We start from the raw sequence: 25,125 nt of genomic DNA, 5'->3' as shown, positions 1-25,125 counted from the left end.
CAGGAACTTGATGGCCTCATCTGTAGTGACGAATTGATTCATTATTCGCTATACAACATGTTTTCGGCAACGGTCTTCAATTAATTAGGACCAACGTATTAATTTCTTCGTTCACTATTGCAAACAGTCTGAGTCTGTGCATTTAATTCGTAATCATCAAAGACTTTCAGCTTGACTGGTGTCATTGAATTCTCGGGCTTAGCCGAAAAATTCCGTAGATTTTTTACTTTATTGTTTGTTATAATCTTAAACGTAGAATAATTCAATAAAAGATATCGTATATCCTATTTATTTTTATGAACATGTTTATTTACTATATTTAAAACATCAAAGCTCTTTTTGCTCAACTAAGTTCACAACTTCACTGAATATTTTTCTATTCTCACGCCGTTAGAAATCTTTAAGTTCAGCAACAGAAAAATTGGAAATAAATTGATGGAAAACCCTCTGGTGAAATAAAACGTATTTAGAACTCGAAGAAGCGCAAACAGTAATTATCTCGGAAAGAAATCCTGGCGAAGATTCAACTGTTATTTGATGATTAAATGGTCTACCCTTTACTCTGGAAATATGAATTGATATCTGCGGAAATGGAGATTATGAGATTCGCGCAGAATGAAATTTAGGTTGGAAATGAGGAGGTATTTAGAAAGAGTAGGAAAACAAAGGGCGCTATGGAAGTCATTAAAAAAAAAGACGGATTAAATGGTACAACACCTTGAAGGGTTAGTGAGAGTTATTAGAAGCAGGTATACGACTAAAGAGGATAGCGAAAGACCTACCTAGATTAGATTACTGTTTTCTAACACCAAAGTTTCATCAAAATTGGATGATTTGGGTGCTGTAGGAACGCATATGCGACAAACAAACAAAGAAATAATGAAAGAAACCAACATTTATTTTATATATACAGTGTAAACTCTACATAACGACACTTAAGGGACTGAACATTTTTCGGCGTTATAAAGAGTGGTCGTTAAATGGTATTATTTTACTAGAGAAATAAAAATATTATTTTACTATTCTATAACAATATGCATTTACCAATATAGTACACATTTTGCACACGAACACTATTATTCATACATTGCGTATAGCCTGTTATCTTCGTCTGATGTTTATTGCTGCTCCAATATTTTAATTGTATTTTGTTACGTATCTTAGTCATAACTTGAGATACTGCTGGATCAACTTGATTATATAAAAAATATTTTTTTAATAGTTTCGCTGCATCAAGTTCTTGTTTGATCCTTGGTGGAGGGACAGGATCGTCTTCTTCGAAAGTACTGCTTAATGATTTATAATGCCGCATTGTTGTCGTTAAATAGAGTGAGCGTGACGCTATATAGAGTGTAATATTGTGTAGAAAACAATGTAAACCAACCAAAGTCAAGCTATTTCGACGTTTTAAGGAGTTTGTCGTTAAATGGAGTGACGTTATAAAGAGTTTACACTGTATATGCATAGACGTTTTGTCGAAGTATCATTCCCTTTGTTAAACAAAACTAAATTTTTGGTTATAATAACAAGAGGATGTACATATATAAATTTATTTAAAATATAGATATATAGATACATATTGGAGGTGCTTTATTTTGTATTATGTCAATAATGAATATCGTAAATTAATACACTATATTTAAGTAATTGTTTTTGAACGGTTAATTTAAAAATTCGAAAAAGATTGTTAAAGGAGTATGTCTAGAGTACGACGCTGTACGCGTGCCAAACATTTACGGTGGGCGCGGAAGAAAAGAAAAGATTAGAAGGGTTCGAAATGTGGTGTTACAGGCGAATGACGAGGATAACGTGGATAGAGGTTAGGTTAGAAATAAAGTGGTATTAGAAAGAACAGGAGAACAGAGGACTCTATGGAAGTCAATAAGAAATAGGCGAGATAGGTTGGTAAAACACCTTCTCAGACATAAAGGTCTAGTCAGAGATATATTAGTGGCATAAACAGGAGTTAAGAGAAATAGTGGTAGACTTAGATTAGATTACTGTTCGCAAATTGTTAAGGAGGTGGGTTTTTCTAGTGTAGCGACCAACATAAATTAGAGCACCCTGTACATATAATGTCGTTGTGTAAATATGTAATTCTTTTGTATATTCCTTTTCTGTGTAAATATTTCTCAACATTATCTTCTAAAGCTTTTGTATTCTATCCATCTGTTCTAATAATTTTTATTACTGTACTTTCCTATAATCCCTATTAACATTTCAACTTCGCGTACTAACCGCATGTCTTTGCTATCCGTCCTAATTGCTATTTTATGAGGGGTTTCTTCGGTGATTTGGGTTCAACAACTTAATTCTATATTTTCTACCTTCAGCATTTTTCAAATCATATTTTCTTACTATTGGTTCCCTTCTTTTATCTACAACCCTTAGCTCCACCTTCATAACTTTCCTAAATTATTCAAATTCTATATTCTTCAGTTCTAAATCAACCTTCGTTCTACTCTTCTTCAGCTCTAACAGTGTCAAATAAATATTTGTTTTTTCACCAGATTTTATTATTTTAATATTGAACACGCCAAGAACCAAACTAGTTTTGGGGAAATGCGAAAATTAGCTCAGGATAGGAAAGAGTGGAGGTGCGTGTCCAACCAGTCTTAGGACTGACGACCTTATGATGATGATAAGAACATAGAATATCACGGTCGGAATTCATATTAGATTCATAAATTGGAATGATGGGTCGGATTGAAACAAACGGTTAGGTACAGACGTTTGCTTGGTAATTGGGGCTACTTTCAGTGGAAGCTGCATTGACAACGTGGCTGACCATATTTATTTTTCATAATGGAAGCATCACACGTATTTTTTACGGATACACTTCTGTTTGTCAGTTTCACTTCTCAATTTTGTTAGAATAGGCGCAATTTTTAGTTTGGAACCGGAATCGTTTGCTCTGTAGTGAAAACTTCGTATTTGCGTGAACTTAATAGATTCGATTTGTCAAACGATTTAGAATGAATCGAACCCGCACAGGTAAGCTTATCTCTTGGAGGTACAAACCCATGACCATCAATTTAAACTATTTTGCTCGTTATACAAACAGAATATATTAAACTAATTCGATAAAGGAACTCAACCAATTTGATTCATTTACAATAATCCCACAAAGAGATCGTTTGATAAGTTCATGCGACTTACGATTAAAGAGTGATTTCATTATCTCGTTCTAGATTTACAAGTACGAGTTTAATGGGACGATATTCTAGTAAGGCGAAGTTAGCATCGTGAAATTTTTATTATTTCTTTAAACGACGATAAGTTACAGAAATGCCAATTTAATATCATTTCCGAATGTAAAAATGCCTCAACTGTATAATTATAATCTGAGTACATTATAGAGTACCTACAGAGGATTTCGGGTATAACGACAACGAAGGGACCACTGTAATTTCGTCGTTATATCCAGAAGACGTTACAGGGAAAGTTAAAGGAGATACAGGCACACATTGTTATTCAATTTTGAATCAATTTTTGCCTTTTTTTAACAGTAAATGTACATCTCGAAGTCACACTTATTCAAAAGTTTACTAAAAACAGTTGCTACTCAGAAACAACGGTAACGGTCACCACACTTGTTGACTATCTGTGTGAATGTAAACAAAAGATAGGAATGCTCTTTGTGTCTTTAGTGGTCGACTCTGGTCGTTATATCAGCATGGGATTACTAGGGATTTGTTACAAATGATTAATTAAAACCAGTCGCTACCCAGAACTCGGCGTTACATCCGAAGTCGCTATAGCAGAATGGTCGCCATAACCAAGGTCGTAATTAATGAAATCCACTGTACTTTTATTTAGGTGCTTGCAGTATATTCGCCTAAAGTCTCTCTCATTCAATATGTGCACGTATGACCATCCACCTACACAATTATTCGCAAATGCAAACATGCAAACGTGGTTTTCAAGGTGCATCGTGCCGAGAAAGCAAATTTTCTGCAACTGTTCGTGTATACATACATATATAAATATCCCGAATTGTAATGACTTTCTGTTGCTGTAAATTTGCTAGTAACGAGGCAGTTTTCTCAAAAACCGCATAATCATCCCTCGAGCTTGATTTACTGTCAGCGATTTATACATACCACTGTGCTTACAGAACGAATAACCTACTTTTACAAATGCATTTTAACGACTTTTTGTTTAAAATGGAAGCAGTTTTGTGTGATAGTCTAATATCAAATCGAAGAAGTTAAATAAAAACAAATTTTAAATAATATCCAGCTTAAGCTGCCTCTAGACTATATCAACGAAACATTGCAAAACATGTCTGATGGTTGGACAGTAGCTAGAGCAGTTTTGCGCGCGATTTGTGCATTTTCTAGGTTTCAACGCTTTCTTTTAGTTATGAGGAGCGCAAATTATTTACTAATATACCAATTTGTTGATATGAATTTGTACATAATTGGATACAATACAATAATTGTTCATTTCTGTTTCTTCGGTTATTTTGTTAATTTATTTAGTAGATATTTATATCTGAATTTAGTGATCACTGACAACGAAACCAGTGCTGATCGTGAATTAGATTTATTGAACTTCAGTAATTTTATAACAGTCAACAAACCTTATTACGATAATAATTTCACATAGAACTACGAACGAATAGTTTTTGAATATTTTTACTTTACTTATGGTGTAAAGGATCCTTTCACAACAAATGGCAAGGCGTCATAAGTAATTGTGGATGAGGAAGTAATATATTGAAAATCGATCTACACATTTCTGTGAAAAGTTGGAAGAGATCATTTGTCTATAGTATTAGGTATATATGGATCATAGAAATGTGTTTTTTTAACCATCTGAATGCCGGCAGTCTTCCTAATATTTAATTTTTAGGGTAGATTTATCAATCTAACTTTTTAATAACTTTCATCATGAAAACTTTTGTCAGCTAAAGAGAGTGTAAAATAAGTTCTCATATTAAATAATGGGAGTAAAATTCTAAACTACTTTTTCCATTTAACCAACTTTACACCTATGTTATTAACAAGGACAGTCATACCGGCTAACATCCGGTGGGGCATACTATCGAACAAACGTCCCCACCATTATAGTGGTCCAGGCCACAAAGGATTACTCTTGATCAATATGTTTCATCTTATCTACTGGTCATCAATCCGTACTCCCGTGGGCTTTCAACGCAATAATTGACATTCAGGGAATCATTCAACGTACATGCTACTTCAATTTCAACAAGTGATGCAGATTAATAATTGCTTTATAACATGGACTGCTCTAAAATAGTGACGTGTAGTTCTGCAGGTAATAAATAATTGTTGAATGCAGCTTGTCAAATTATTATGAATTAAAATGTACATTAAAAATTATTTTATTTAGAAAATACTACAAATGGCGTAGTAAACGCCATCTGTAGCACGATGCTACATTTTAGGATTACGTATGCTCCAACAAGGTCCACTTATGTGGATATCTACTTGCTGAAAACGAATCCCGGCGTAGCCAACCTCAACGTGATAGGCACGTTAGCTTAATCGAATAAAATAATTCGAAGTGGTCTATATTCTGTCGAAACTGCTAGACGCGGATCGCTTTTTCGACCTTTTTGGATCTCATCATTTTAGCGAGCTCATTCCTCTGCTGGCTTTTGTTTTACTACAAAACGCATACATACCTACAATGTTAACGTTGTGTTTTACGTTCTCGCCAAGTAAAGTACAAGTTGTATGTGGTGCTGTTTGTACAGAATACCACAACTAACTACATAAATGTGTAAATAACTTCGGCCCGAGCAGCCATGTTTAGAAAATTTCAATACAAAACGTATTAAAGTTTTGTAACTAATTATTGCTAATTTGAGTGCGAGATTTAATTTAGATATGACCGTTTAAGTTAATAACATTATAGAAGCATACACTTGGGGCCTTACACACGGTCATAGATACTTAATACATGCTGGAAAATATACATATAATAAATATGTTTTATTTAGCATTGATGAATGTACGGCACTCTGTCATGTAGGAAATAACGACAGGATTGTGCTTGACCCAAAATTTTCTAATATTGGACCAAGTATACCAAATGCCTGGTTTGTCATTTTGGTCCAAGCCTGGTTGGCAAGCTTGGTATAAAAAAGCCATTGAACAACATTTATTACATTTGTTTTTGATATTTGAAATCTTTTGTGATTTTATGACAGCAACATCTATTGGTAAAGTTGAACTAATAAAACACTTGAATTCTATTTTCTTCTTTTAAATACAATTTTCTTTTATCAAAACAATAATTTTCTAGTAATTTGGTATTTTTAATGTACATAATAAAGATCGATTTGTTTGCAGGAAATTCGTATTTTATTGAATATTACCTACTCAATACATTATGTATATGTTTAACTTCGGTATTTGGAACTTGATTTAAGTTCGGTACACTATTGATTGACCAATACTTTATTACCCATTATTACTACTGGACATAGTTTGGATCTGTTGCCAACTCCACTATTTCGTACATAGGCGTGCTGAAGTCATCTACGTCCGTGTGAGAGCCTTATTTTATGCTTTAAATATTGATTGAATTTTATTTAATTTACTCAATGATCACGATATGTAATGTTCTATTCTGCATAGATAATTATGAAAACGTTTAATTAAAGGAAGGATCTATGCCTTGATGCCACTGACGGAATCATTATTAGGTTACGAAATGGTCGAACGATTTGCTGTGTAGTTACTAATGACATCTATTCAAATTGGGACGGGTGTTGCTAGTTTAAATATAATAAAATAGGAATAAGTAGTCGGTTGATTTCAGTGTGTAATGTGTAGTTTTAATGCCAAACCCTTGAGTTTACATATTACTTTAGAATATAGGAACTTTGATCAATTACAATTTTGTTTTGCAAAAAACCAATGGCGGTTGTCAAGTAAAAATAACAAGAGCGAGTGCCTGTTCGTAGATAGATAAATGAAAAGGATATTTTTCTTCTCTATTGATTTTGTAATACGAGCCCCATGCCATTTCAGTTCTCTCACTTAATGAAATCTTAGTTTTCTCGACACCCTCAAAAAATAATAAACCCTATATCCTTGTTTGGGTCATTTAGGTACATGGCACCAACCTTATTGTTTCGGTGTTAAATCTCTGAGAAAAAAAAAACTAAATATTAGTTAAAGCGTTATTTTTAGTATCCTGTTAGAAAAATTCCTAAACTGAAGTAAAAGTCTCAGAAAATATGGGATTCGCTTACTTCATAATTTTCATTAATATAATTATCATCATAATCATCATAAGGTCATCAGTCCTAAGACTGGTTGGACACGTACCTCCACTCTTTCCTATCCTGAGCTAAACTTCGCATTTCCCTAAAACTAGAACAGCCCACATCCTTAACTATTTGCGAAGAGTAATCTGATCTAGGTCTACCTCTACCCCTCCTAACTCCAGTTTCTGCCTCTAATATGTCTCTGACTAGACCTTCATGCCTGAGAATTATACACTGAAAAAAATGTTGTATGTAATATCGATCATTTCTAATCATTAAAGAGAATTACATGGGATTAATGAATAGTTTACTGAAAGAATGAAGGATTCACATTCAGCAGTTTTTACTTGATAAATATTAACATAAATACAATAATATCCCAGTTATTGTTGTTTCGTTGGATATATTTAATAGTATTTATGAAAATTTTCTTTCAGATTACGAAAAATGTTTTGGAAACAAAATGATTTAAGTAGTTTTTTAATTTAGCTTCATATTTCTTTAATACTTTTGGTACGCCTCTCATACGTATATTTAATTGTCCATTGATCCGGTGCATCAACGAGTATAGAATGAAATCAATAATACCAACCTCTGTATAAAAGTTGAGTCATTCTATATAAATGTTTCTCTTTCTTCACAGATCTTTTTTTGATTTTTTAGTACCTACAAAGCATCAGCTTCACCTTTAAATACAACCTTCAAAGATCTTGCAACGTTATTATCCTTCTACCTATTCTAAGAACACTAAGAATGTTGGGAAGCACTGAGCATATTCTTGACATAAAAAATCATGAGCAGATGTATCTTCAGAGACATTAAAAATTATTACATTCTTTGCTTTTAGCTGTTTTTCAAAGATTTCATTTAATAATTAATCTTCTTATTCAAGTAACTTTTTATCAAATAATTTTTTAGATTTAAGTTCTACCATCCTTGTTTTGCTTATTACTCGACTGTAGTTTTTTTAAGGTCTTCTCTAGTATTGTTTAACTTCACATTAATATCATTCACTGTCGCTTTGTCAGATAAATCTTTGTTCAAAATATTGAAATCAGATGAGATGCCATTTATCTTTCCAATCAAAGATGTTTTCTTTTCTAAACTCTTGCAGCTATACATAATCTTACTTATGGCTTTCTCGATTATCAGTTCATTAGCTTTTGCAATAAAATTATCAATGCCCTGAAAAGGTGATAAAGACAGTTTGTGTTGAGAACCACGTCCTGCATTCTGATCCTGATCCTGATCAGGACAGCATTTATTAAAAGTGTTCTCCACGATTGGCACAGCCAGGATGATAATAGGTGTCACAGGATTTGTATTTTATTGCAGCATAAATATTAGCAATAGGACCTTTATTCGTCCAGATTCGGCAGTAAACCGGCAGAGTGATGAAAGATGTTATAATACTCTAATACTAAGTTGTGTTGTTTTAAAAACCTGACAGTAAAAATGAGAAATCTTATCCGTATCCACAAAAAGTTCGAAAGATATTCTAATCAACTGGGCTTGAAATACGTGTGGTCGACAATAAAAATCCAAAAATTAAGAATAACTCCTAGGGGCTGGATAATATGCAGACGAAACTAAGCACAAGCTGTGACTACATTTAACTTAGTCAAAAGATAAAAAGTGCGATAAAAATCGGGTAATTTATCCCACGAGAAACAACCAAAAGCAGATCAAGAAATCGACCGCTTATACCACACGACGTATACAGTATATATAGTTATTAATAAAAATACTTAATTTTTTTTTAAAAAAAGAGCCAATTTAAAAAATTAAGTTAATCCTCACACAAGTATTTCTTCCTTCGATTAGTGCGATTCGATTCATAATTCGAATGTATGAATACATGAATCATATAAAATGGGAGTAAAATTTTGTGTGTACGTGTTCATAAATACAATAATATCCCAGTTATTGTTGTTTCGTTGGATATATTTAATAGTATTTATGAAAATTTTCTTTCAGATTACGAAAAATGTTTTGGAAACAAAATGATTTAAGTAGTTTTTTAATTTAGCTTCATATTTCTTTAATACTTTTGGTACGCCTCTCATACGTATATTTAATTGTCCATTGATCCGGTGCATCAACGAGTATAGAATGAAATCAATAATACCAACCTCTGTATAAAAGTTGAGTCATTCTATATAAATGTTTCTCTTTCTTCACAGATCTTTTTTTGATTTTTTAGTACCTACAAAGCATCAGCTTCACCTTTAAATACAACCTTCAAAGATCTTGCAACGTTATTATCCTTCTACCTATTCTAAGAACACTAAGAATGTTGGGAAGCACTGAGCATATTCTTGACATAAAAAATCATGAGCAGATGTATCTTCAGAGACATTAAAAATTATTACATTCTTTGCTTTTAGCTGTTTTTCAAAGATTTCATTTAATAATTAATCTTCTTATTCAAGTAACTTTTTATCAAATAATTTTTTAGATTTAAGTTCTACCATCCTTGTTTTGCTTATTACTCGACTGTAGTTTTTTTAAGGTCTTCTCTAGTATTGTTTAACTTCACATTAATATCATTCACTGTCGCTTTGTCAGATAAATCTTTGTTCAAAATATTGAAATCAGATGAGATGCCATTTATCTTTCCAATCAAAGATGTTTTCTTTTCTAAACTCTTGCAGCTATACATAATCTTACTTATGGCTTTCTCGATTATCAGTTCATTAGCTTTTGCAATAAAATTATCAATGCCCTGAAAAGGTGATAAAGACAGTTTGTGTTGAGAACCACGTCCTGCATTCTGATCCTGATCCTGATCAGGACAGCATTTATTAAAAGTGTTCTCCACGATTGGCACAGCCAGGATGATAATAGGTGTCACAGGATTTGTATTTTATTGCAGCATAAATATTAGCAATAGGACCTTTATTCGTCCAGATTCGGCAGTAAACCGGCAGAGTGATGAAAGATGTTATAATACTCTAATACTAAGTTGTGTTGTTTTAAAAACCTGACAGTAAAAATGAGAAATCTTATCCGTATCCACAAAAAGTTCGAAAGATATTCTAATCAACTGGGCTTGAAATACGTGTGGTCGACAATAAAAATCCAAAAATTAAGAATAACTCCTAGGGGCTGGATAATATGCAGACGAAACTAAGCACAAGCTGTGACTACATTTAACTTAGTCAAAAGATAAAAAGTGCGATAAAAATCGGGTAATTTATCCCACGAGAAACAACCAAAAGCAGATCAAGAAATCGACCGCTTATACCACACGACGTATACAGTATATATAGTTATTAATAAAAATACTTAATTTTTTTTTAAAAAAAGAGCCAATTTAAAAAATTAAGTTAATCCTCACACAAGTATTTCTTCCTTCGATTAGTGCGATTCGATTCATAATTCGAATGTATGAATACATGAATCATATAAAATGGGAGTAAAATTTTGTGTGTACGTGTTCATAAATACAATAATAAAATTAACATCATCGTTATTAAAGTGTCCATTATGATACATTACTGCAATGTTAATGTTTAATATCACCTAACATTTTCGTTTATACATGATACGAACATACGACGTAATTACTATGAACTTTTTCATATCTATATATAAGCACTATGTACATAAGTCACAAAATCAATGAAATCGATTCGTAAATAAAATAATCATCATTTCATACCGGCAATGAAGTTTACATATCACCAAAATTTTAATGAATGCAGTTTCATTATGTAAGTTTTTGTTGGTTGAAAAATAATGTATTATTCATTATACAATTCCATTTTTTTTTATTATCATCAAGTACCTTTTTGGTTCAGAATAGAATTTCATACGTTATAAAAAAATCGGTTGTCTGTAAAGTCGGTTTACTGACGATAGTTGAACGTGACAACGTCATAAGAAAATACTGATGGAATGGTTTCATTTTTCAAAAGAAAATTTTAATTTTATTTGTTTGATAGATATTTTGTATGGATATAGAGAAGGAGGTAAATGGAAATGTATTATTGTATAGCAGCTGTCCACGCGGACGCATCGCTCACTCAAGTAGGAGAGAGACAGATGTCGAACGCTGCCGAACGCGGAGGGCGATTGTGCCTCTTTGTCGCTCGTTCCGCGCTCTCGCTTGCACTTCAAGCCTTAAATGGAACGCTTCAGAGCGAGGTAACGCCGGATGAGTCATGTTTTTTCGTGCGTGCAGCCGGCTCCATCGAATTATAAGACGTTGTCACGTCAAAATAAAATAGATGTTACGGTATGATAAATATTTAAATGGTTCTTATGATAAATTAATAGTTCATGCAGAATTACCTGTAGTTCTTCTCCTCGAATACCAATTTCTGATAAGTCCTACAGTGGATCACCTGAAATGGAAAAGAACACGTTAAGTCCTATGTCAAATCTGTGGGATTTCATTGATAAGTTACTCTAGCTTGCAAGGTTCTTCATTATTCCGAAAACCCTCGCCATTAAAATTTATTGGTACTTAAAATTGAAATAGCTATTGCATTGTTAATATGTATTTATAAAATATTTCCGCACCCGACTCGGAAAATGTCATAGAAGATGTATACTATTCGATCTTTACTTGTTTTGAAACGTATTTTTCTTTCCAATCCGATGCGTAATTGCTAATAAAGTAATTATTAATCAATAATTAACTATTGACGCGATCAATAAATCTGGTACAGCCTCATTTATTTTAAAAAGAAGCAAAAGCAACTGAGATATGTAGTCATATCTACCTTGTATTCTTTTGAATGCTAAATATTTTATTTTTATTTATTCTAATAAACTGTATGAAGCTGACAGGTGCTTCATCCACTGCTGTGTCATTATCAACGTGAGATTCCAAATTTTAATCAATTAACAAAGTATCGATTAACTGACTAAAAATATTGTACGTAGGACATACCTAGATTCAATGAGATACGATTCTGTTTTGGCTTAGAAAGTGAATGAGGAAATGTAATTTTGCTATGATTTTATAGAGAAAAATCGTTTATAGTCAAATAAGAAAATTAAACTACAGCGAATAATAAAATGCATAAGGTTTTCACGACCAGCGTTTTTTGAAGTGGGTTTGATACACAGATTGGTGGTATATTCTGGAATGACCTCTTCCCCTTTTTAGTGCAGGGAATAGAGTACAATATACAAAATAAGGGAAGACACGGGGAACAAGATGGTGAGAGAATGCAGAAAGGAAAGGAGCGAAGTAACCTGGCAATACACTAATACAGGAAGCTAAAAAAGCGAATTATTAAAAGAAAGGACACTAGAACAGGAAATGGAAGAAAGAGTGTATAGATATGAGGGCATCATTGAATTATGGAAAAAAGGGTGGAAGGAAAAAGAAGAAGATGAAAGCCTGAGCACAAGGAAAACCCTATACCGAATGAGAAAAGAAGAGTACGTAGAACAAAAATGATAGCAAGATTTCGACAATGAAGCGATTGGGGTGGAAGCAGTAAGTACTGGATAAAGGAAGAAGATAAAGTATGCAGGTTATGCCTGCTAACGAAAGAAATAGCAGAAAGCGTAGGAATGATATGTGGTTGCTTTATAGCAAATAAAAAAATCGAAGAATTACTGAACGCTAATAGAGAATGCATAGAATGGATGAAAAAGTTCCGGGTAAATAGAATAAATGAAACGAGAGTAATAAAAAGAGAATTAGAGAAGAAGAAATATAGTATAAGACGAAAAAATTTTTTTTTTATTCTAGGAAACATTTAAAATACCAAAAATTGAATTAATAATCATATAGGTACAGTAGTACAATAGCTTCAAAGTAAACGTTACGAGTTTTAAAAAAGACGTGATTTCACGTTTCTTTTCCATTCTATACCCTATTCAATTCCCGATAACTTTATATGATGTAGTCAAAACGAATTTTTTGGTAGTTTTTGCCATAGAAAGAAAAACATTTTCCCAGATTTTTCGGTTTTTCCAAATATATTTTGTTATAAACAATTATTAATCGTTATAATCGTTTTCATCTATACTTTAAAACCTTGCATGGTCCGATACCTGTCATTTTTGTTATGTTTCTGAATCTTGAGAATAGGTCTCGGTCTGAACAAAATAGCAGCCAAGGAGCAAAACATTCAAAATGTTGCACTGACAGCTCCATTTGCGAGACCACCGGAGGACAAGACCTAATCCTATACCATGACCATCATACCCTTTGTATAGCAAATGCTTTTCGAGAGCATCTAATATTACGAATAAAAACCTTCGGGGTTTGTATTGAAGCAATAATTTTAGCGGGATGGGGATTTACTGTTTTCCAAGAATGGATGAGTTTCGTTGGAGTTTTTAAAACGAATTTGGTGCATGAAACTTCTTAATATGCGGTGTTCGTTTCCAACGAAAATGACTAAAACGATCCTTAGGTAACTAAAGTGGTAATCTAAATGAAAATTCAAATTTCCTCTCTCTCGCGCTTGTACTTAACTTCAACCTCAACCTCCGCTTGGTGGCAGTTTCGTAATACAAAACATCTGGCACCGAGACTTTTATGGGAACGGTGACTGTTCAAACTGTCGTTCACTTTGTTAAGCTCGGTTAGATTTCCAATTTGGCCGTCGAAATTTCATATCAAATTCTATTGCTGCGGTTAAAGTTTTCGAGTAAGGTGCCACTATTAACAGGAATACGACTTCGTTAAGCGAAAGCGAAATTTGAAACAGCAATTTGAAATTAAATTGTTGTAATCAACGCGTAGATATAATAAGACACGTGTACTAGAACCAAATAATATTCTTAGCAACAAACCATTCATTACGAGACGGGTTTGGGGGAATTAATATAATGAAATATAACTAGAGTTGTAGGCCGAAACACTCTTCTTGCTGTAATTAAAATATTTTTAGAATGATCGACAGTAAGCTCGTAGGAGGTGTGAACTGAGATTTTAGTAGAGTGACGTAACAGGAGACGTATTTACGTTAATGCTACACCCTTACCGAAATCGAATAGGAACCTGAAGAAGAAAGTACGGGATCCCCTTCCCTGCCTTTGGCTTGGGTGTCAATTCAGACTCGGGAGAGAATGCCGTCCTTGTAATAATTGATTAATATCACATTAAGCTAATTTATTCATAGAAATGAGAAAAAATATGAGATTCATTACCTCCACCAGCGTGTCAATCAAACTCATTGACATTACTAGTATCAAATCCATATCATTTTTAGTTAGCCCTAACCTTCAAAAGACAGGTGTATAAATTTGAAAGCTGTTGCACTATTAGTATCTGAGTTATAGAATTTTTAGTAAAAGAACTTTTGTTTGAAAAAGAAAGTGCTGTTTCATTAAGACAATGCACCGTGTCACAAATCAATGAAATCGATGGCAAAATTGCATGAATTGGGCTACGAATTACTTCCGCATCCGCCGTACTCTCCAGATCTGGCCCCAAGCGACTTTTTTCTGTTCTCAGATATCAAGAGGATGCTCGCTGGATCGAAATTTCACGCCGATGAAGAGGTCATTGCCGAAACTGAAGCCTATTTTGAGGCTAAAAACAAATCGTATTATAAAAATGGTATGACCGCTATAATCGTTGCATCGCCCTCGAAGGGAACTATATTGAATAATAAAATCAAATTCTAGCAAAAAAACGAACTTTTCAGCCCGCCTGTTGTATATAGTATAGAAACACCTGTTATACGCTCGCTGATGAGATGAAATAAGATCGAAATTGCAATCCACATCTGACAGTTTCAATAAATTTCTGAACAAGAACTTAAACATTTTTAAATTGATAAATACCACAGTTTGACTATCTCCACAGGGTAGTTATTTTTCGATGAAAAATAATGGCAATCGTTTTTCTTCACATTATCTTAGTTGAATAAAGCAAGAAAAAAGGTAGGAGCTTTTAGGTTTATTTTCTAAAATAAAGTTCAGGAACTTATTTTTGTTGTGCCTGTAAAAATGCATTTTTATATTAATAGAAATCAAACGAAACTATGCATACAATTACAAAATAATCTATAGCTAAATGACTTATGTGGTTGATGTTATTAATCAGCAGCTTATAGATTGGCCATAATTCTGTAGGAATTGTTTATGGCGTTCTGATTGGAAGTAAGTCCGATGTCGCGAACCATACGTTTGGCAGATTCGACGGATTAATAACCAAAAATTGTTTGCTTAATTTAGTAATGCAAATTCAATATTATGAGTGTAACTATACTTTTAAACGCGACTTGAAATATTTTCAAATTACGAATCTGACATGAAACTTGAAAGTCCGTAGTCACTAAGTATTCGTCTAATAATCCTTGAACATTGACCGACATTCTACGAAATTTTATTTTTGATTTAAAATGAGATCTTCCGAGAAAACAGTTCTGTAAAGCATACTTGTCTAATATGATGCTTATTGCAATTTTAAGAAGATAATTTGTTCAGATTCATGATGCTGCTATTGAAATAAAAATAATTTATTTCAAATTTCTGTCATTGCTTTGTTTCGAGAATTTTATTATTAAAGTTTACGTTTCTTCTACTGAACCATTTTTATAAACTGTGAATAATTATATGTATCTTTACTGGGAAGTAGTAGATAGAATTACGAAACGTTGAAACTTTAATAATAATTATTAATTTATAAATACAGCCTGTGAAAATTTTAAGAGGTATTACTAACGAAAACCATCATTGACGACGTTTTAAACCGATATTTCCACATGCAACCGTGTAATTGTGAGAAGGGTTAAAAACTTTAGAAACTACCCAAGACATTTCACCAGACGCAGCTATAAATCTTTTCTGAACCATACACTTTCAAACGATAGATCTTGCATCAAATTAGGATTACGTTAATCGTGTAGACATCGATCTTGTAGGACATCTCCTCGTCCTTTTTGAATTGACAGTTAAAACAGAAATAATTAAACAGCTATTCCTGTTTAGAGGCATGTTTCTTCCACAGATTTCAATAACAGACAAATATATATGAATAACTAATTCCATATGTTGGTATTAAAGAGTAGATTTCTCCTTTTTATCGTATAAAGAGCAAGGCTCCTAATAAGTGTAGTAACGAACATTATTTAACGTGTGAGGCTTTTCGTCGACTAATTCGCAAATTCATCAAGTACGCCATGGACTTACTTAAGAAAAACAAAAGCACGTAAACTTGTCTTGTAAAACGCGTTGAACCGATTATTTCGAAGCTCGGCTAATAGGATTTCACGAGAATACGTGAATGTTATTGAGAGGGCAGCGTTACATTTGCAAATGGAAATGAACTAAGTTTTTCAACAGAAATGTATAATGTACAATTGACGTTATTAACTTTTACTTGATAGAATTCCATGTTATAAACAAGTATAATTCAAAAATCTCAAATAGCAAAAGCAATATTCAAATTTACAAATTTCATTCTATAGTAAGCTAGTAGCGTAATTTTACTAGTTTTTTTTTTATTTTGATTAATAGTGAAAATTCGTTGAATTGTATAAAGCTTTGAAAATATTACAGCCTTTATAGTAAACGGTTGGAATTCAAATAGTTTCGGTAATTTTTAAAATTTAAACAATTGTGATACACGTTTAACTCACAAGTAACTAATGAATGAATCCGTTTTTGTTCCTCTAGAGGCTAGAAAGCCCTGTACATACTTCTAAGTGTTTTCTTCTAGCATTTATAACCTTCAAGAATAAAACACTGTTAATTTTCTTCCATCTATTTGTGAAAAGCCAAATAGAGACTAAAATCGGTTGTCTGTAAAGGCGGTTTACTGACGATAGTTGAACGTGACAATGTCATAAGAAAATACTGATGGAATGGTTTCATTTTTCAAAAAAAAATTTTAATTTTACTCGTTTGATAGATATTTTGTATCGATATAGAGAAGGAGGTAAATGGAAATGTATTATTGTATAGCAGCTGTCCACGCGGACGCATCGCTCACTCAAGTAGGAGAGAGACAGATGTCGAACGCTGCCGAACGCGGAGGCCGATTGTGCCTCTTTGTCGCTCATTCCGCGCTCTCGCTTGCACTTCAAGCCTTAAATGGAACGCCTCAGAGCGAGGTAACGCCGCATAAGTCATGTTTTTTCGTGCGTGCAGCCGGTTCCATCGAATTATAAGACGTTGTCACGTCAAAAACACTATATTTGTAGCAACCAATACCGACATTTCGTCGTTTGGTGTAAGGATTTTTCAAGATATATTACAAGTTAGTGATCCCCTACATATACGCAGGTGGTCTCATATCCAGTACCATTTCCGTAGAAAATATCAGTGACTTGTAATTAATCACCACAGGGTGTAAATGACGCGTGGATGTCCCTTACTTTATGATGAGGCAGAAGTAGAAACTTCCTTCTTTCGCGCTTGCGTACCGCGTTGTTTTCCTCTCTTCTCATCGTCAATAGCATGGTTGCGACCATTAAGACCGTCGCTGTCATCTACATTAATTTAGACAACGACAATAATATGATATTAAATAGGAATGCCGTACTAATTTTTATTGACCTAGAATCATGAAATAGCTCAAGTAAAGAGAAAAATGCGAAAACCGTAAATTTGTAGTTACATCACAAAAAACAATTTTTTAATTGTAATATTGTAATTATATGTTTTGGAGATTGATTTTGGGGAAAAACTTAAACCCGGAAAAAGCGGAGAAAATCTTTGACACTCGATTTCCGTGACGGACAAACTGTTTACTTACCTACAAGTTTGGTGTGAGAGTCCTACTCTCTTTATCATTTTTGTGTTGGATATTGGAAACTTCTTTGTACTTCTTTGAATCACAGACATCCCTATTTTCCAACTGTTAACAAAAGCTATCCTCTGAATAAATTGCTGTCGTATTTAAGATGCTTTAACGACACTTATTAACTTGAAGAAGGAAGAAGTTGTTAATGAATGTCAAGTGTGGACTTGAGAAAGATGATTAGAAAGTTCGTAGGGAAAATTCATAATAAATTATCTACTCACGCAGTTCCAGTTGCTCGATGTCGGAGTTTTACAAGATTGATTTTTGACAGCAGCGCACCGCAGAGCTTGTTTTCGAGTTGCTATTTATAGCGTTTTCAATGTTTTATGCCACACTTTTATGGTTCACGTATGAAAGATAAGCCGTCAATCCTCGGATCACTTATTGTAACCGTATATAAAATTGCGGCATGGAAAATGAAATTTTGTTGGCAGATACCACAAAGAGGAGTGCTGGTGATTTAAACCGCGAAAGTAAATAAGTCCTAGATTTATCAAAGTACTGGGATTAGGAAATTCGGTCTAGATTTGGACATTTTCGTTTAAAACTTTATTTCTTTTTTGGATTTATTATTACATAAAAGATGCATAAAATTTTCGCTGACTACGTTTCTTAACAACGATAACTTTTTCATTTTCAGTTCGTTGATGTTATACGTAGAAACCCATGCACCGTATGTGTCGGGCATATATAGCTAACTGAAATTTTGCAATTTAATAATCATGTCCAATAAGTCATATCTGTAATTTTAATAATGTAGACATTAGCTACACGATAAGCCTGTTCTTGATGGTTTTCATTTTATAGACATCACAAAAGACAAAATAAAAATAAAAGTAAAACTAAAATACTNGTTTCATTAAGACAATGCACCGTGTCACAAATCAATGAAATCGATGGCAAAATTGCATGAATTGGGCTACGAATTACTTCCGCATCCGCCGTACTCTCCAGATCTGGCCCCAAGCGACTTTTTTCTGTTCTCAGATATCAAGAGGATGCTCGCTGGATCGAAATTTCACGCCGATGAAGAGGTCATTGCCGAAACTGAAGCCTATTTTGAGGCTAAAAACAAATCGTATTATAAAAATGGTATGACCGCTATAATCGTTGCATCGCCCTCGAAGGGAACTATATTGAATAATAAAATCAAATTCTAGCAAAAAAACGAACTTTTCAGCCCGCCTGTTGTATATAGTATAGAAACACCTGTTATACGCTCGCTGATGAGATGAAATAAGATCGAAATTGCAATCCACATCTGACAGTTTCAATAAATTTCTGAACAAGAACTTAAACATTTTTAAATTGATAAATACCACAGTTTGACTATCTCCACAGGGTAGTTATTTTTCGATGAAAAATAATGGCAATCGTTTTTCTTCACATTATCTTAGTTGAATAAAGCAAGAAAAAAGGTAGGAGCTTTTAGGTTTATTTTCTAAAATAAAGTTCAGGAACTTATTTTTGTTGTGCCTGTAAAAATGCATTTTTATATTAATAGAAATCAAACGAAACTATGCATACAATTACAAAATAATCTATAGCTAAATGACTTATGTGGTTGATGTTATTAATCAGCAGCTTATAGATTGGCCATAATTCTGTAGGAATTGTTTATGGCGTTCTGATTGGAAGTAAGTCCGATGTCGCGAACCATACGTTTGGCAGATTCGACGGATTAATAACCAAAAATTGTTTGCTTAATTTAGTAATGCAAATTCAATATTATGAGTGTAACTATACTTTTAAACGCGACTTGAAATATTTTCAAATTACGAATCTGACATGAAACTTGAAAGTCCGTAGTCACTAAGTATTCGTCTAATAATCCTTGAACATTGACCGACATTCTACGAAATTTTATTTTTGATTTAAAATGAGATCTTCCGAGAAAACAGTTCTGTAAAGCATACTTGTCTAATATGATGCTTATTGCAATTTTAAGAAGATAATTTGTTCAGATTCATGATGCTGCTATTGAAATAAAAATAATTTATTTCAAATTTCTGTCATTGCTTTGTTTCGAGAATTTTATTATTAAAGTTTACGTTTCTTCTACTGAACCATTTTTATAAACTGTGAATAATTATATGTATCTTTACTGGGAAGTAGTAGATAGAATTACGAAACGTTGAAACTTTAATAATAATTATTAATTTATAAATACAGCCTGTGAAAATTTTAAGAGGTATTACTAACGAAAACCATCATTGACGACGTTTTAAACCGATATTTCCACATGCAACCGTGTAATTGTGAGAAGGGTTAAAAACTTTAGAAACTACCCAAGACATTTCACCAGACGCAGCTATAAATCTTTTCTGAACCATACACTTTCAAACGATAGATCTTGCATCAAATTAGGATTACGTTAATCGTGTAGACATCGATCTTGTAGGACATCTCCTCGTCCTTTTTGAATTGACAGTTAAAACAGAAATAATTAAACAGCTATTCCTGTTTAGAGGCATGTTTCTTCCACAGATTTCAATAACAGACAAATATATATGAATAACTAATTCCATATGTTGGTATTAAAGAGTAGATTTCTCCTTTTTATCGTATAAAGAGCAAGGCTCCTAATAAGTGTAGTAACGAACATTATTTAACGTGTGAGGCTTTTCGTCGACTAATTCGCAAATTCATCAAGTACGCCATGGACTTACTTAAGAAAAACAAAAGCACGTAAACTTGTCTTGTAAAACGCGTTGAACCGATTATTTCGAAGCTCGGCTAATAGGATTTCACGAGAATACGTGAATGTTATTGAGAGGGCAGCGTTACATTTGCAAATGGAAATGAACTAAGTTTTTCAACAGAAATGTATAATGTACAATTGACGTTATTAACTTTTACTTGATAGAATTCCATGTTATAAACAAGTATAATTCAAAAATCTCAAATAGCAAAAGCAATATTCAAATTTACAAATTTCATTCTATAGTAAGCTAGTAGCGTAATTTTACTAGTTTTTTTTTTATTTTGATTAATAGTGAAAATTCGTTGAATTGTATAAAGCTTTGAAAATATTACAGCCTTTATAGTAAACGGTTGGAATTCAAATAGTTTCGGTAATTTTTAAAATTTAAACAATTGTGATACACGTTTAACTCACAAGTAACTAATGAATGAATCCGTTTTTGTTCCTCTAGAGGCTAGAAAGCCCTGTACATACTTCTAAGTGTTTTCTTCTAGCATTTATAACCTTCAAGAATAAAACACTGTTAATTTTCTTCCATCTATTTGTGAAAAGCCAAATAGAGACTAAAATCGGTTGTCTGTAAAGGCGGTTTACTGACGATAGTTGAACGTGACAATGTCATAAGAAAATACTGATGGAATGGTTTCATTTTTCAAAAAAAAATTTTAATTTTACTCGTTTGATAGATATTTTGTATCGATATAGAGAAGGAGGTAAATGGAAATGTATTATTGTATAGCAGCTGTCCACGCGGACGCATCGCTCACTCAAGTAGGAGAGAGACAGATGTCGAACGCTGCCGAACGCGGAGGCCGATTGTGCCTCTTTGTCGCTCATTCCGCGCTCTCGCTTGCACTTCAAGCCTTAAATGGAACGCCTCAGAGCGAGGTAACGCCGCATAAGTCATGTTTTTTCGTGCGTGCAGCCGGTTCCATCGAATTATAAGACGTTGTCACGTCAAAAACACTATATTTGTAGCAACCAATACCGACATTTCGTCGTTTGGTGTAAGGATTTTTCAAGATATATTACAAGTTAGTGATCCCCTACATATACGCAGGTGGTCTCATATCCAGTACCATTTCCGTAGAAAATATCAGTGACTTGTAATTAATCACCACAGGGTGTAAATGACGCGTGGATGTCCCTTACTTTATGATGAGGCAGAAGTAGAAACTTCCTTCTTTCGCGCTTGCGTACCGCGTTGTTTTCCTCTCTTCTCATCGTCAATAGCATGGTTGCGACCATTAAGACCGTCGCTGTCATCTACATTAATTTAGACAACGACAATAATATGATATTAAATAGGAATGCCGTACTAATTTTTATTGACCTAGAATCATGAAATAGCTCAAGTAAAGAGAAAAATGCGAAAACCGTAAATTTGTAGTTACATCACAAAAAACAATTTTTTAATTGTAATATTGTAATTATATGTTTTGGAGATTGATTTTGGGGAAAAACTTAAACCCGGAAAAAGCGGAGAAAATCTTTGACACTCGATTTCCGTGACGGACAAACTGTTTACTTACCTACAAGTTTGGTGTGAGAGTCCTACTCTCTTTATCATTTTTGTGTTGGATATTGGAAACTTCTTTGTACTTCTTTGAATCACAGACATCCCTATTTTCCAACTGTTAACAAAAGCTATCCTCTGAATAAATTGCTGTCGTATTTAAGATGCTTTAACGACACTTATTAACTTGAAGAAGGAAGAAGTTGTTAATGAATGTCAAGTGTGGACTTGAGAAAGATGATTAGAAAGTTCGTAGGGAAAATTCATAATAAATTATCTACTCACGCAGTTCCAGTTGCTCGATGTCGGAGTTTTACAAGATTGATTTTTGACAGCAGCGCACCGCAGAGCTTGTTTTCGAGTTGCTATTTATAGCGTTTTCAATGTTTTATGCCACACTTTTATGGTTCACGTATGAAAGATAAGCCGTCAATCCTCGGATCACTTATTGTAACCGTATATAAAATTGCGGCATGGAAAATGAAATTTTGTTGGCAGATACCACAAAGAGGAGTGCTGGTGATTTAAACCGCGAAAGTAAATAAGTCCTAGATTTATCAAAGTACTGGGATTAGGAAATTCGGTCTAGATTTGGACATTTTCGTTTAAAACTTTATTTCTTTTTTGGATTTATTATTACATAAAAGATGCATAAAATTTTCGCTGACTACGTTTCTTAACAACGATAACTTTTTCATTTTCAGTTCGTTGATGTTATACGTAGAAACCCATGCACCGTATGTGTCGGGCATATATAGCTAACTGAAATTTTGCAATTTAATAATCATGTCCAATAAGTCATATCTGTAATTTTAATAATGTAGACATTAGCTACACGATAAGCCTGTTCTTGATGGTTTTCATTTTATAGACATCACAAAAGACAAAATAAAAATAAAAGTAAAACTAAAATACTAGTATGCAAGGGAAGAAAAAGTAGGGAAAGAGCGAATATAAAAATAGGAAACGAAAACTTGGAAGAAGTGGCTGATTTTAGATACCTAGGAAGTCAGATAAGTCAGGATGGAAGGAGTAGTAGGGATATAAAGCAGAGGATAGCGCAGGGTCGTGTCGCCTTTAATAAAAAGAAGTCACTTCTATGCTCGCGAACGGTTAATTTAGAAATTCGAAAAAGGTTGTTAAAGGTGTATGTTTGGAGCACGGCGTTGTACGGGTGCGAAACATGGACAGTGGGAGCGGCGGAAAAGAAAAGGTTAGAAGCGTTCGAAATGTGGTGTTATAGGCGGATGATGAGGATATCGTGGGTAGAAAAGGTTAGAAATGAAGAGGTATTGGAAAGAATAGGAGAACAGAGGACTCTATGGAAGTCAATAAAAAATAGGCGAGATAGGTTGGTAGGACACCTTCTCAGGCATGAAGGTCTAGTCAGAGACATATTAGAGGCAGAAACAGGAGTTAGGAGGGGTAGAGGTAGACCTAGATTAGATTACTGTTCGCAAATAGTTAAGGATGTGGGCTGTTCTAGTTTTAGGGAAATGCGAAGTTTAGCTCAGAATAGGAAAGAGTGGAGGTACGTGTCCAACCAGTCTTAGGACTGACGACCTTATGATTTTGACAAAAGACTATATACATTCACTCGCGAAATATTCCAAGAATATTCTTAAGTAACTCTAAGTTGTTCGTCCAAACATATTCTAAAAATACATTAAATATATCGCATTCTTTCTTTATGAACGTAGAATGACGAGACCTTTAATATAAAATACCTGCAATTCCTGCATTCCAAATGGCTATCACTTTACTGCATCTATGATTTAAGCGTAAGTAGGTTACTAACATCGCTTTGTGGAGCTATCTCCACTAATACGATAAAATTGTGGAAACGTTGGTTTATAGAATTACATGCTACAGCCTATCGTCATTATTCAGGATGTTATCAATTAATCCGAATCATCATCATAAGGTCGTCAGTCCTAAGACTAGTTGGACCCCTCCTAACTTCTGTTTCTGCCTCTAATATGTTTCTGAATAGACCTTGATGCCTTAGAAGGGTCCTACTAACCTATCTCGCTCATTTCTTATTGACTTCAACAGAGTCCTCTGTTCTCTATCTCTCTCTATTCCTTCTAATACCTCTTCATTTCTAACCTTCTCTATCCATGATATCCTCATCATTCGCCAGTTAACACCACATTTCGAACGCTTCTAATCTTTTCCCTTCCGTCGCGCTCAAAGTCTATGTTTCGCGCTCGTACAGCTTCATGCTCCAAACATACACCTTTAACAGTCTTTTTCGAATTTCTAAATTAACCGTTCGCGAACATAGAAGTGACTTCTTTTTATTGAAGGCGACTCGACCCTGCGCTATCCTCTGCTTTATATCCCTACTACTTTTTCCGTCTTGACTTATCTGACTTCCTAGATACCTAAAATCGGCCACTTCTTATAATCATTCGCTCTTTCCCTACTTTTTCTTCCCTTGCATACCAGTATTTTTGTTTCACTTTTATTTATTTTCATACAGTACTTTAAAAAGGTCTCATTGTCGGAAAAATCGGGAAAAACTAGTTTCGTGCAATTTTAAAAGTTAGAGTGGAACATGGTCAATCTAACATCCTATAAATAAATAAACGCTTTTTAATTGCAGAATTCAATTCAAAATGGTGCGAATTTTAGAAAAAATATTTCGATGCGTTTTTAATAGGAAGAATAGTTAATAGTACCCAACACATATCATCTAGTTGCATGATGCACAGATTATCCAAGCTTGGTGAAGCTGATATTTATATTTTAAATATTATCCTTATGGCTTCATCAGAGTGCAGAGAAAAAGAGAAATAAAATTGATTGTTTTTATCTATAGTAATGTGGAAAACTGGAGTCAGAAGTCGGTTGTTTAAAAGTTATTTTCCAGTTTGTCGCTCATTGATTTTTTTGCACAAATTGAAAAGATGCACGTTTCCATGCATCCA

General features: G+C 33.6%; 1 protein-coding gene and 1 long non-coding RNA gene across 5 annotated transcripts in view; one reads left to right on the top strand and one right to left on the bottom strand.

The window, feature by feature from the left end:
* The window catches only part of LOC108744914 (leucine-rich repeat and immunoglobulin-like domain-containing nogo receptor-interacting protein 1), a 146,810-nt gene that overhangs the window by 5,095 nt on the left and 116,590 nt on the right, over positions 1-25,125 (top strand). The window lies entirely within an intron of this gene.
* The window catches only part of LOC108744995, a 111,527-nt gene that overhangs the window by 40,799 nt on the left and 45,603 nt on the right, over positions 1-25,125 (bottom strand). For all 4 annotated transcript variants that reach the window (XR_003232449.1, XR_003232451.1, XR_003232450.1 and 1 more), the window contains exon 2: positions 11,543-11,595. This is a non-coding gene — a long non-coding RNA (uncharacterized LOC108744995). The remainder of the gene's footprint in view (positions 1-11,542; positions 11,596-25,125) is intronic.

Source organism: Agrilus planipennis, unplaced genomic scaffold, assembly GCF_000699045.2.
Source record: "Agrilus planipennis isolate EAB-ADULT unplaced genomic scaffold, Apla_2.0 scaffold2, whole genome shotgun sequence".
Classification (NCBI taxonomy): domain Eukaryota; kingdom Metazoa; phylum Arthropoda; class Insecta; order Coleoptera; family Buprestidae; genus Agrilus; species Agrilus planipennis.
This window is presented reverse-complemented; position numbering and strand designations above follow the sequence as displayed.